This window comes from Oxyura jamaicensis, chromosome 4 (assembly GCF_011077185.1).
Source record: "Oxyura jamaicensis isolate SHBP4307 breed ruddy duck chromosome 4, BPBGC_Ojam_1.0, whole genome shotgun sequence".
Taxonomy (NCBI): domain Eukaryota; kingdom Metazoa; phylum Chordata; class Aves; order Anseriformes; family Anatidae; genus Oxyura; species Oxyura jamaicensis.
This window is the reverse complement of record NC_048896.1, coordinates 94,553,504-94,567,961: the sequence shown is the minus strand read 5'-3', so window position 1 is coordinate 94,567,961 and position 14,458 is coordinate 94,553,504.

Genomic DNA, 14,458 nt, shown 5'->3' with positions numbered 1-14,458 from the left:
TTTTTTTTTTTTTTTCCCTAATAATCGCGACATTTTTAACAAATCGCTGCAGGCCCCGCGGTGCCGCCGGCCTCGGGGCGCGTTGCCGGCTGCGTGGCCGGGTGCAGGGCGGCACCTGGTCGTGCATCTGTGTGCGCGTGTGTTTTGTGTGTGTGCGAGTGTGTTTTTCTGTGCGTTCGGGTGTGTGTTTGTGCCTGGACTCTCTCCGTGTGCATACACATCCCCCCCCCCCGCCCCGCCCGGCCCCCCCCCCCGCACCTTTCTCACCACCACGCCCGTGCACACACACGCGTGTGCAAGCACACACACACACGCACATGCACACACGTCCCTCGCCTCCCTCCGGGCTCGGGTCACCATCCCCACGGCCGGGGCACGCTCAGGATCTGGCCCTCCCCCAGCAACGCACTCCCCGAGCGCTCGGGCTCTGGCTCCCCTCCCAACGTGGGCTGCTGTTATTCCAGATTTACATCTCCCCAGGCTCTTATTCGCCTCATGCTATTTTTTCCCCGTGAATGCCTTTTGTTGCTCTTGTTCCTTCTAGAAGCGTGAAAGGTGCTGGGCTTGCGGTTCCCCCTCCTTCCTCCTTCCCAAGGAGGATTTTGCAATGCTTTCCCATTTCTGCTGGCGTTCTGCGTTCGGAGCAGATCCCGGCTGCGCCGGCTTCTCCTGCGATGGGGCGAGCTGCCAAAACGAGAAGGCAAAGGCTGCGGCCAGCTCCCTCGCCGTGTCCCCGTCCTCCTGGTCCTTGGCTCCCGGCCACGCCGGTGCGATCGGCGTGGGTTCAGGCTGGGAGAGGGCAGATCCACACCGCAACCCCCCCCAGCGCATCCAAGGGGGACATTGTGAGGCCAGAGTTGGTAGGAGCAGCGATTCGGGAGGCTCCTTCCACTGCTGCCTCGGTGCCCTGAGCATCCTGAAGCCTGAAGGAAGTGTGGAGGCTGCTGCTTGTCCTGCTTTGATTTTGGAGATTTCCAAATTTCCAAGGGCAACTTTGAGCCGGAGCCGAGCCCGGCAGAGCGGCGATGCTTTGGGGAGCCGGCACCGAGCACGGGTGGTTTGGCCAAGGAGGGGAAGTTTTTCTCCAGACAATTCAGAGCCCACCACAAAACACGTTTAATGATTATTACAGGTGGTTTTGGAACAAACCCACCACTTCTGAGCAGAATGAAGCCGGTGAGGAGGTTGACGTGGTCCATGAGCATCACCTCCCGCATCCGCGGCACCAAGCGGGGAGCCGGCGAGGGCGCAGCGTTATTCCTGGCTGGGGCCGTGACTCAGTGCCTCACCTCGGGCAGAGCACTTCCAGATGTGTCTGGCAGTGCTTCCCCACGCGGGGGGCAGGCTGCTAGGTGCTGCCTCTGTAAAATGCGCCGAGATCTCTGGAGAAGAGGTGCAAAGAGGCGTTCAGCTGGGCTGGTGATTCAGGGAGTGTCGGGGGATGAGCTGTGAGGTTCAGGCTGGAAACAAAAAGGGGATGGAGAGAGGTGCAGGACATTGTCACTGGTGGAAATGGTGAGCAGGACACAGCTATTCATCATTTCGCAGCTCTCGGGAGAAGTGCCACGGCCACAACGCAGGTTTGGGGCAGGCCAAAGGCAACGCTTAGCCCTGCAGGGCTCGATGAAACCGAAACTCACGGCTTCAGGATGTCACGGAGACCAGAGAACAAATGGGTTCAGACAGGCTGCCTGTGGCTGCCGGGCACAACCACAGCCTCCTGTGCAGGAGATCTGCTGCTCGCTGGTGGGACCCAACCCGGGGACGGACCTCGGGGTCCTTGCTCTCCTCCTCCCCCTGCCCTGGGCGTCTCTCCGGGGATGTGTGGGACAGCCCGAGTCCCTTTTCTCCTGGAGGTGGAAAACCCTGTGCCACCTTTATGGGATGCCAGGCAGCAAGGGCTGACGTGCCCCGCGTGTCCCCTGCCACCACCACAGGGCAAGGGCAGCCCTAGGAAACCTCTGTCCATCCGGAGAGCTGATCCTAAAATCGTGGTGGTCTGCATCAGGAAAACAATGGTGTGTTGTTTAAGTAAGCCTTGTCTGCCTGGGGGAGCGCTGCTAATCATCCAGGGGTGGCTGTGGTGGCTTGGGTACGGCCCCATGTACCCTCTCCTTCTTTTCTGCTTAGAATGAGAGAAATAAAACCCCACTTGCCTTAGAAAACCAGTCTCTAAATGACGCTCTCTGAAGGCAGCTCCTGTTGAGGAGCGTGGCCGTGTTAGCGAGGGGAGCATCAGCTCCGGCCGGAGAGGGGAAGCTGCCAGCAAGGGCTCCAGCGAAGCGCATGAGGTAATAGAAAACGTGACCGGGAGCAGAGCCAGGCTCCGGGGCCAGCTGCTGGCACAGCGCCTCGGTGCCCAGGAGGGTCCTTGGCCGGGAGGACGCGGGATAGCCTTCCCGTGGCGCACCGTGTCGTCACACGGGGACAGGAGGGAATCCATGCGCCGCCGCCAGCTCCCCTCCTGCCTTGCGGAGGCACCCGGGCAGAGAACAGATTTCACCCCTGATTTTCAGGTCTCTGCTCCTTGCAGGAGCCTCTGCTGAAGCTCTCCAGGAGTGGAAGAGGTTTGGAAAGCTGCTGTGTGAGCTCCATGTGCGCACCTTGCCGTGGTGATTGCCCCAAGGAGAAAGGGTTCGGCTGCTGTCCGGGCATCCCTCCCCGCTTGCACCCCCATGGGAGCATCCTCGGGGCAGCCACCGACAACCCCAAAGGGAGCAGAGCTTTTCCTCTGGCATTGCCAGGAACCCAAAGACAGGACACAATTTGCTCAGTGCCCTCTGCCCCCTGCTGTGCATGCCGCCCCCAGCTTGTCCCCAGCTCGACCGGGATCACAGACCCCTGGGGGACACAGTGCCAGCCCGGGGGCTCCCCGGCCACCCACCATCTGCAGCTGGCTGGCACAAGCCACCAGCCCTGGCTCCAGCCGGGGTGAGTGTTCACTTGGCGAGCTCCTCTCCAGTGCCTGCTGGTCCGCCCAGGCATTTCCTCCAAGCTGGACCCCAACCATTTTTTTGGCCTCCCCCCCACGACACACAGATCATCACAACAAGCTGCCTCCCCCCCGGCGGGGCTATAGCACGGAAATCAAGCGCAAATTCTTGGCTTTGTCTCATTTCTCAGCCTTGTTTCTTTATAAACTACCCCAAATTTCCCTCGGCTGGGCCGTGGAGCCGGAGGAGGGAGCAGCAGCCTGTCCTGAAGCAGGTGATGGACTTCACGGGGGGAAGGATGGTGAGATGGGATGGGGCAGTGACCCATCATGGGGTGGCTGCAGGAGGTGGCACGCCGATGGGTCGCTGCCCCACTGCCAGATTTCTCCTTTTCGCCCTGTGTCACCCCTCCAGAGAGACGTACGTCGCCCCTTTCAGCAAAACTAGAATGCATTGCTCCGCATTTCCATGGCAACTGGCACGCCACCAGCCCCGCTGCCAGTCCCTTCCCTGCTCGGCAGAGGGGATGGGATGCTCGAGTGACAGAGGGGACACCGAGAGGTCGAGAGGATCACCTCCACCTCCCGCCCGTGCCACCACCGAGGACTTTTGCCCGAGCGCATCTTTCCCCCGGTGGCTTCAGCAGGTTTGAGCAGCGTGTGAGGCTCTGTAAGATGTCTGCCAAAAGGGCTTTTTTAAAAATTATTTATTTATTTTTATTACCTGGCACGAGGGAGGAGCAGCTGGCTGGAATTTCAGAGCTGAGCCCGGCGGGAGGTCGGGGCTATCTCCCTCCAGGTTTTATGTTGCTGCACATCACCATATATTCACCGGGCGCTCAGCGACGATGCTGCCTCTTCCCGACCTTAACAGTTATGGCTTCTCCTGCATCCTTGCTTTTTTACCAGCTTTGGGGTGAAATCCCTCCAATTCGGGTGCTGTGCCTGCTCCCTGCAGCCTGGGAGCAGGCGAGGACGGTGGAGCAGCTCGCCAAAAGCGGAGCTTTTCATCCTAAAAATAGGCTGGGAGGAAACCAGCTCTTCTCCTGTCCCCCCAGCCCACCGAATGATCACACCCAAATCGATCCCAAAGGCAAAGCACTCACACTGAGTGTTCACAGAGAAGCAGAAGCAGTGTTTCTGCTCTCTCCTTCATCACACATCCTAGCCACAATATTTTTAGTGAGGGTTTTGCATGCACTGGTCAGGGGCAGGACGATCAGCCGGGCTCAGGACAAGCCCGGGGACTTTGCTGGTGGGCACATTTCCCTGTAATAAAGCAGGATTTCCTCAACTTCTCTCCAAATTCACGTTTTTCTCTAAGAGTCTCTCTGCTGTGGTGCATTGACTGGAAAGCTGCAGGCACTTCCAGCAAGCCCTCCTTCCAGGCCGAATGAAATGATTCACTGAGCCTTTCTCCACTCGTTCTCACACTGGTTTTTAACCACCTCTAAAAAAAAATCCGTATATTTTTAATAAATCAGTATTTAAACTAAACCATTGGGCTGTTTTATTTTTGACTTCCGAGCTTCCAGAGGGCTTTGACCGGGACCTCGATGCCCGAAATGAACCAGCACCGGTGGGCTCCCTCGGGGCTCTCAGCCCCCCCAGGGCATCCCAAGGTGCCATCCCCCCAGCACTGCGGGGCTCCAGCTTTGCCAGCAATGCAGCAGAGATGCCCTGAGCAGGACACGGACATCCTCCGCCACCCTCCACCTGAAAGAGAGCCGCCTTGCCATCAGATAAGGCCTCTCATTAACAAACCATTGGAATAAAATCCCCTAAGGACGGACGCAGAAGAGCTGAGCTGGCTGCAGAGGTGCTGCTAGCAGAGGGCAAGTTACCAGAGCCATTTCTACACCCTCTGATGTGAGTTAAGTGACATGGCCAAGGACACACGGAGAGCCTGTTGCAAAGACGTTGGCCAAAGCTTTTCCAAGCACCGGCTGCAATCCATGCCCTTGAGCCCCCTGTGGTTCCCAACCCCTCTGATTTTAGGGGGGGGACCTGTCCAAGTGCCTGCCCGGCGAGGAATTTATCCCACAGCTCTTCATTTGAGGGCTGTCCCCTTCCTTGACCAGCTTCTTTTCAGGAATATTTCCAAGACTCCAGAGAAACACACTCCAGAATCATTAATCAGAGCAGCATAAAGATTTATTAACTCTCTTCTCCATGAAATAAAACCATCAGCCTCCGAAGCCGGCTTTCTGTGCCATCAATTCTTCCTTCCAAGTAAATTTAAAGGCTGTCACCGTCAGCTGCTAGAGAAGGCAAATCCATCTATCAAGTTCTGATTTGTTGCTTGTGGTTACAGCATCGTGATCTCGACTCACATCCAAGATACGACTGTGAAATGATGGGAGGCTTTTCTTTTGCCATTACTATTAATTACGTTAATAAAAGTTGATGATATTCTTGCCAAAGGTTGGAAGCGTGTGGAAATCCATGGAACCCTGCAAACTGACTGCTCTGGCCTCTTGGCATATAATTAGGAGTACCATTAAACGTGGTGTTTTGTGCAAATTAATACAAGCTGCATCTATTCTGCAGTGCCCCCGTTCAGCAACGAGAGCAGAAGTTCCCTTCTCACCTGCAGGCAGCAGGCTGCTCAGCCCAGGCATGAATGGAAAAGTGTCACTCTCAAATATATTTGCTAGAGTGCTTCTTTTTTACCCCAAAACCCTCTCACTGGAAAAATACCGTGGTGCAGGAGAGGGAAGGAGTCGGTGCATCCCCTCCTGGTCCGACGCCTTCTGGCCACCCATCCATCACCATTTTATCAGGATTGGCTGGAGCTGGGAACAGATAGATAAGTCATGCGTCGAGGAAGTCGTATAGGAGCATGAGGCTGAGCTGGAAAAGGATGGGGATGAAACTTTCCTCTAAACATGAATCACCCCAATGCCACACATCACCAGGAATATTTACTCGTGTCACCTGAAAGAGAGTCAGGAGGAGGAAGGGTTTCGAGTGGGCCTCCGAGGGGCCCTCCACGCTTCGATCTCTGAGGTGAGCAGGAGGGCTTTTTTTTTTTGCCTTGGAGCTGCTGAAAAGGGACTCCAGCAAGGCCGAGCATCCCACGCAGGAGCCTGCTGGTCCTGGGACACTGCTCTGCAGGGCACACCGTGAGCAGTCTCCTCTTGTCTTGGCTCCCTTCAGCTGGTGATCTCACGGCTCCTCTCAGCCTTCCCTGGTGCGTGTCCTCGTCCCATCATTGCTGAAGCTGCTGATGCCAGCTGGGTTGAAGGGTTTGTTGGCATGGAAGTCCACCTCAGCTAATGCCACAGCCTCTAGCATCAGTTATACAGCTTATATCCAGCTACAAAAACACAGTAACTGGGAAATTACCAGTGATCTAAAATTTAACATTGAATTGTGGAATGGTTTGCGTTGGAAGGGACCTTGAAGACCACTTGGTTCCTGCCTCATTTCGGGCAGGGTCTGAGTGTCCTGATGCCAACAGTCAGCTACAGCCAGCATCGGCCCATCATTGTGGTGGAATTCTGCGTCTGAGCTCTCTAATTTTTTTAAGACAAGCAGGATGCAATCACTGGGGACAGTGCTGGGTGCAAGGCACAGAATGGACACGATGCCCCTGGTGTTGTGACAGCGAGCGATGACAGACGCATGCTCAGCTCGCACCGATTTCTCCTTCGCTGCTCCAGTTCGCAACTAAAAATAAGCAGAAGAAGGAGCTGAGTCTGCTCCAAGGAATTGTGGGGTAATAGATAAATAAAAATAAAAAGCAATGCTGGTGAGCAGAGACGTTTTTAAAGCTAGATCTCCTCTGTCATTGCCACAGCTTTAAACCTCTGCCCAGGAAACACCCCCAGATCAATGCCTTCCTGAAAAAATACAGACATTCCTTTCCTGTACGGCCAGGAAATATTCAAGGAGAAGGATGCAGTCAGAGCTGCTGACCCACCTTCATGGTCAGGTGACGGATCAGGATCCCGGCATAAAAACCTCCGGCCAGCTCTCCTAGCCGGTCACAGCCTGAGCCCCTCTGCAACCTTTCGGTCTCTGCCAGTGAGCCTGGGCTTGTTTCGTGCCATGACCGTGCCTTGGATCCCTGCTGGGAAGAGGTCTGGCAGTGCAACCTCCTTCTGTCCCTGCTCCGTGCTCTGGTCACCTACTGAGGGGCATGCACGGAGGTGTTGGGACTGCTCAGGGGGATCCCGTCCGTGTCCGCCAAGCCCCGCAGGGAGGTGCGGAGAGGCCGGAGCCAGGCTCTGCTCAGCGGTGCCCAGGGCCAGGCCCAGAGGCCGCGGGCCCAGCCCGGAGCCCCGGCGGCTCCCCCTGCCCCTCAGGCAGCACTGCTGGGCCGGGCGGGTGCCGGAGCCCTGGCACAGGCTGCCCAGAGCTTGGGGGGCTCCTCCTGGGGCCGGGACATGGGTCTGGGGGTCCCACATCCTGGGTCCTGTGCTCCATGGCCATCGAGTGACCCTGTCTGGTTGTCTGGGACTCCAGAGAATCCTTGCAGGGCACACATGAATTAAAGATTTTTAATATTTGTGTTAATAATATAACATTAAAAACAGGTTAATGTTAATAACAATATGCTGCAAGATGTATCATTCCTGCCTGAAGAGTGTTTGGGAAAGGACTACGAGGTGCACAACCCCTCTCAAGGTCATGCATGAGCTGCCACTGAAGAGTGTGGGGTGAGCTTCTGTGGGAACATCTAGTGGGATCATCAGTGTTGGCTCTAAGGGTGCCAGCACTTCGGGGAGGTTTCAGCTCTGTCTCAGGCTCTACTCAGAGGCCTTTCATGTTGTATCTGTTTTGTTTGCTTCATGACTCTTTGCTCTGATTTCTCCTTTCCTCCTCCCCCGATGAAGTAAATACAGTTTATTCTTCAGGAAACATTCATTTCCCAGTTTGTCCTAGGCATAACCCAGCTGTCCTTAGGGGCTGAACATGACCATACGTATTTACTCTGACCTCCAAAATGCAGCCAGCTTTGGCATGGAACAAGTTAATATTCTCTACTTTCACTTCCACATGACATTTTCTTTTTTTTTTTTTTTTTTTTTTCCTCTCCTTTCAGAATTCAGATTCAATCGTCGATAGCAAAAGGTCGAAAGACCACATCGTGCTGGAAGCATGGACATTTCAGGGGAAGAAACACGCCTGGTTTTCCAAGGAGATGAAACGAGGCTGCGCTTTGTCGGCACAGCCGCGACTTTCCCACTGCGATCCGTAGGCAACGCTTTGAACGTGTCCGACATCAGAAGCTGTGGCTCTGCCCTTTCTCCTTGTCCTCGCTGGAGATTCTGACCCCTCGCTGTAAGCGGCTCCAGCTTCCTCTGCAGTCACCGAGAGCGGTGATTAATCCCACTTGATGCCTCGCTGATGTGTTAAACAAAATGCTGCGCCGGTTTGGAAATGTCAGGCTCTTGCCTGAACTGTATGTAGAGTGTTTGCTTCCAGTCGTCAGGCTTTGCTCCCCCTTTGTCATGTTTAGCTTCATGAAACATGGGCATTGTGTTTTGACTTCCATTGCATTTTGATTTCCATTGCATTTCGATTTCCATTGCATTTTGATTTCCATTGCATTTCGATTTCCATCAGATCACAGGGCCAAGCCTGGAGCTCGAGCCAACAAACTGACACCGCCTGAAGTCCTGACTCATAAAACTTGGCTGGGGTTGAGTTACTCTTCCAGAGAAGACTGAAAGCCGAGGTCTTCAGCCCCGAGCACTGGCTGAAACTGTGTGGTGCTCTTTGCCAGAACGTCTTCCTTAGCTCTTCGTTATTATCCCTAGCACTTGTCAGATCAGGATAATTTGGAACGAAAATGATGCAATGTGTACACTAAGGCTTTGTAATCACTGCTTCCAATTTTTTTCTGCCATTCACAGGGGTCTTTCCTGCAGCAATACAAGCAGCATCTGCCTGCAGCCTTCACAGCACTCCAGAGGACAGACTGCCCCAAGCAGGGAACACCAGAAGCAACCAGGATGACACCAGACTATGTCAAAACTGTTTTCTTTCTCCTTGTCTCCTTTCCTCCTCTACCCCGTTGTTCCTCCTGTATGTGAGACACGTACCTCACCCCTCCGTGGTGCCTTGGGCAGCGGCAGACAGACTCCTGCTATTCGTGTCAGCTCTTGCCCATCTCATCCTTGGCACTGGCCAAAAAGTCCTCCCGAGCTCCTCTACTCCCAACACGTCCTGTGTGCTGCAGGAGCAGCAGCAGAGCACATCCTCTTCAGTTTCAGGAGCTGTGGAGGGCTGAGATAAGCTCACCCGGGGCAAAGCATTCCCAGATCAAGCCTGCAAAGTTGCCATAAATCTCATTGAACACAAGGAGAAAATCCAGATTTGTCAAAGGTTTCACCTGAGCACGTTCAGGTGGATTTTCCCGGGATGGGCATCTCCTTGATCATCGCACGTTTTATGGTGCTCCAAAACACTTTTTAATCTGGCCAAACAACATATTTTTTTTTCTTCCCCTCATTCCTGAAAACCACAGAACTGTTTCATCTGAAACTTTACACAAAATCTCAGCTGGAGGGAGACATTAGTCCCAGAAAATTCCTGTCCAAACAACTACACTTTGGCAAAAGTTCTGAGCAGCTGAAATTGGGCATTGGAAACAGGAAGAGCTGGGATGCCATAACGAGCAGAGCAGTCGGAACCGGCAACGGACCATATATGCTACCTACAGCAACGGTGTCTTTAGCTTTGCATCCCTGAAGGAAACTTCATTTTAGATAAATGTTTGGCTTCTGTATCTACAAGACTGTATTGGCAAAATGTTACAAGACAAGTGCACTCAATACTTGTCCGCACTTCCCTCTTGCTTCTGATGGTTGCCCAAGGTCAAAGGCCAAATTTCAGCCTTTATGATCCAACTCTGTTTCAGTAGTGAATGAACCCAAAAAGCAGGTGCTTTGAATGACCCCCAAAAGAGGAGTTTCTGAGGAGGTGGGACTCCAGGGTCTCCGACAGATCGGGGGTCAGCCAAGGCAGACTTAGTCTTGCGACAGCAGATCTTGAACTTGGATTTCCTGGATCGTCGAAGGAGACCACTTCCGAGCTTCTAAAATCTTAGCAGAGCAGATTACAGATATATAAGCCAAGGGCATCTTGCTTCACAGATGGAAAGATTCAGAAATCATGCTGATAAAATTACTGAAAACTGTAACACACCCACAACACGCTGGCTACCATATTTTTTGCATGCACATTCCGGGTGATCCTGTAGCCAAAAACGGCAACTAGAAAAGCAAAACCCGAGGGGACGCAATTCCTTCATATAACTTTGCGCCCAGGAATAATGATGTGTGCCAGTTCCGCGGATATGTGCTGAACCAGCCAGAGTGATTCACAACGGTTGGCAAAACGGAAGCGTTAGTCACTGCGAAAGATCAAGGAGTTAGTGTTGGCATATCGTGGGCACGCCGAGGAGAAACGAGAACCAAATAGGGAAAGGGTAACGCAGTGGAAGAGAAGCTGAGAAGAGGATGGAAAGGGAAGGGCAACTTCGTAAATAAGGAAGGCTCTGGAAGAGGAGGGTAGTGCCAACGCGGGCAGGTCATGGGCAGGACAGGGTGGTAGTGGGTGTTTGAGCTCAGAGAGGAATGTGACTTGCCCAATATATCAGTGCCCTCACACGGGTTGCCCTGTGTCCTCAGTTCAGCATTTCTCAACTTAAAACCACGACCAGGCACTGCTGTCTGAGATCTGGCAACTCTGCAGGCAACAGTGGGTCCCCAGGCCCTCTGCAGGAGATGCCAAAGAGGGCTCAAGACCAGGCTCGTGTGTGCTGAGATCTCCAACCTCTTCTTTTTCCTGGTGTGGGCTGCCCGTTGGGCTGAGTGCTTGTTCTGGTCGGGACGAGCTCAGTTTGGGACAACTGCTGGGGATATGGGTGGCCACATTTTGGCCCCGTTCTCTGCTTGGAGGCCGTGAGCATGGTCTTTCCAAAGGTGCAGGGGCTCTCCCCCTGAAGAAGGGCTGGACAAGAGTGAGTGGGGCACCCTCTGCTGCCGGGGTTTGCCTGTCAAATAGCTCAGGTTAACTCGGGTTTATCTTGAGTGTGACACCGGGAATACGAGGCCTCCACGCGTGGTGAGCTTTGCCCACAAAGTGTGATGAACCATGTAAGCGAACAAGGTGGGCAGTGATCACCAGGGCTGGTGAAGCCTGATGTCCTACAGAGCTGTAGCTCTTAATTGGGTCCCCTGGCGTTTCATAAGGCTCTAATTAACCGACTATAAAAATCCTCCTGTGGTCGGGCAATTCACAGCATTTGGTTGAAGCTTCCCAATGGCTATCAGCCAGCTATTACTTTATTCCTTAAATCAGGACGATGAGCAGACAGACAGATGCAGGCACAGGCAGGATGCGATCACCTCCGCCTTGTTTCCAAGGAAGCCGGGCTCAGAGGTGTCTCAAGGAATTAGGATGGACATCTTGCACTTCTCAAGTGTAAGATTTCAGAAACTCCCACACGGGGGTGACCTGCCAGACAGAGCTCGACGTCGTGCTTTCTTTGTAACAGGCTCCGACAATGCGAGTGTGTGAAATGCCAGCAGCTGAAGAGGCATGAACGGGAATGAAATGCACTTTGAGCCCATTTGTTATGTTACATTTCTTTATTTCTTTCCATATTGAAAGGAGCCAGGGAGAACATGGAAGGGTCAAAGTAAAAAAAAAAGTGATTCAGCACGAAGGTGTGGGTCCATAGGTGGGGGTGGGCTGTACGTTCACTCAGTCCTGTGCAGGGATTTCAGGGATATAAACGAGGTGCTGATGACCCTCTGAAAGATAAATGGATGTGTGACCCTTCCTAAAGCTGCACTGTGGGTTTTCATTTTGTGTTTGCGACTAAAAATTACAGCTGACAGAGGGGGAGCACATTGTAAATGGCTGGTTCAGCAAGTGGAGTCTGCAGAGGGCACATAAAAATTGATTAACTTTTAATAAACAGCTGACCTTCCATGCTGGTATGAACAGGCTCTATGTCTGTGGTCCCCCACACCCTTGATCTTCTCAGAAGGTATAAAGCGGAGCAAATAAAAGCATTTTAGAGGGGGTGAATCACCCCCTGGGCTCCACTGTCCGGTCTCTGTTGAATACATGGGAGCTTGAATGCCTGCCGTGCAAGTGGGCACCCACAGGTGGACTCGTGGAATGAGGTCCATCTTGTCCTCCTGTTTTCCTCCAGCACAGATAAAGTGCCTGCGAGTTGGGTTTCTGCAGTTTTCTTTTCTTTTTTTTTTTTTTTCATTTTTTTTTTTTTCCAGGGGGACCCATTTCTTTGCTGTACTATGTCCAGGACCCAAATAAATACACCAGGAATAATAACTAAAATAATAATAATAGTTATAATAAAAATATAATAATGAAGCATTGGTCCAGATAATGCTACATATTATGACTTCCAAGTCATCATAGGAAACCCTAGGCGAGGAGGCGAGGATTTGCAGGACTTGGCTGTTAACCTGGCTTTTTAAGAGAAGCATTGACATGTTGGAAAGAATCCAGCGTATGGCCACCGAGATGATCAAGGGAACTATTTTTTTGTTATCTTGGAAAAGAGGGGGCTTGGGGGGCATCCCATCCATGCCCATAAATCCCTGCAGGAAGGTGCGGAGGGGACAGAGCTCTTCTGGGAAGCCGTGCTGGGGAACTGGTTTGTGCAGAGCAAATGCAATTTTGCCCGCAGCGCTGGGAGCCCGTGGCCAGCTCTGCCAGCTTTCCTGTCTGCAGAATGAAGGAGTGATGATAGCGGTGTTCAACGTGAATTCCCACCTGCCTCGCGCGGCTGTTTTGGGCTTTAATTAATACTTGCAGAGTGCTTAGAAAGCCACATATAGGAGATGTTATGTAAGCACAAGTTATTAATAAAAAAAAACATTATGAGCGAGCTGTTAGACTGGCAGATGGAATTATCAGTGGAATTATTAATCGACCATCTTTCATTTCGTTTCACTTCCCATTTCTTTTATCACTCCCCCAGCTCCGGGCTGGCCGTCCCAGCACTGGTTAAATGGGCACCACGATGAGTGCTGCACCAGTGGGGGCACGAGTTATTTGCAGGCAGTGATGTGAGGACGTCGTAAAACCAACCAGAACCCATCAGTGGGCTGAAGGGGGCACAGATGATTGAGAACCGAGGGTAGCTGAGACCTGGTTGTCATCTCCAGCACCAACGCTCGGAGTTTTGTCAAAGCAAGTGGCTGCAAAGAGGAAGCCCACTGATGGGAAATGCTTATTGTTCCCCAGAAATAATTGTTCTTTGTTAGAACTGGCAAACTGCTGTGAGGCGAAGGCTAACTTTCTCTCTTACCTTCTCGGGATGTTAGGGAGCTAATGGCACCGTCACATAAAGTCTGTGCCTGAGGGCAGAGGCCAAAGCCAGCACTATGGATCAGTGCGTATCCTCAGGGCAGCTTTACACGAGGTGGGACGCACAAAATCTGTGCACTCTGGCACACGCATGTCCCACGTCCTGGAGGAGATGCGGGAAGAATTTGGAAGATGACCAGGAAAATTTAACAACTGCCCTTGTGATGGAACCTCTGAGGACAGCTCCTTCCTGTAAGACGGTGATGGAGCAGTGCTTCACAGGACTTCTCAAGAGCCAGAGCTCCCAAAGAGGTGACCACCCCCACCACAGTGCTCCCGAGAGCCAAAGTGATGACCATCCCCACCATAGTGCAGCCTTGGTAATTATTTCTTAAGTCTTTCACCAGTGCGCCTGTACATCAAACATTTCCTACTGCGTTTGGCCAGCATCTAGCACTACCAGCCTTTGTTTCTGGCTGGGGTTTTTCAAACGACAAGACAGAAATATTCCTTTTAACTATTAGATTTCTTTGGAGTGATTTGGTATCTAGAATTGGAAAAGTCTCTGGAGTATATACTAAAACTAAAAAAAATCAGGGCCTTTGGGGAAAACATCTACGGATAACATAACACTTTCCTAATTCCTGTTCTAGGAAATCCTTTTTCCTTCTTGACTGTACCGGGAAAGACCAACTGGGACAACTGGATCCTCTAAAACACATACCTGTGCCTGTTGCTTTCCTACTATTTCCCCCACCCAACCATCCCATCTGTCAAAACTTCTCATTACGTTACCTGCCTTTTGCTACACAGTTAATTGCTACATTTAATTTATGATGCCCTTACATTCTAAAATAGGTAACTTGCTCAGCAGCTTGGATTCCTAAAATAATCAAGTTCATTAATGTGATTAAGAGCAAAGTCACTTACTGCTTCTGCTACTCAACATCAAATTGAAGAATGAAGAATGAGCATTTAAATAAGACAGTTTCTCGTGTAGGTCTCTTATTTTTGCAAAGCATAAAAACTCTGTTAACGTTAAAGATTTCTGTCCAAAAATAGTATTATACTGTACTTTCATAGTAAAGTACTCCAAAAAAAAAAACCAACAAAACCAAACCCTTCCATGAAGCAAGAAGGAAACAAAATGTTAAGCATTGTAAGTTCCCAGACGTTCATTGCATGACTAATACCGCCACGATGATTTTAGACTGGTCAGAAACC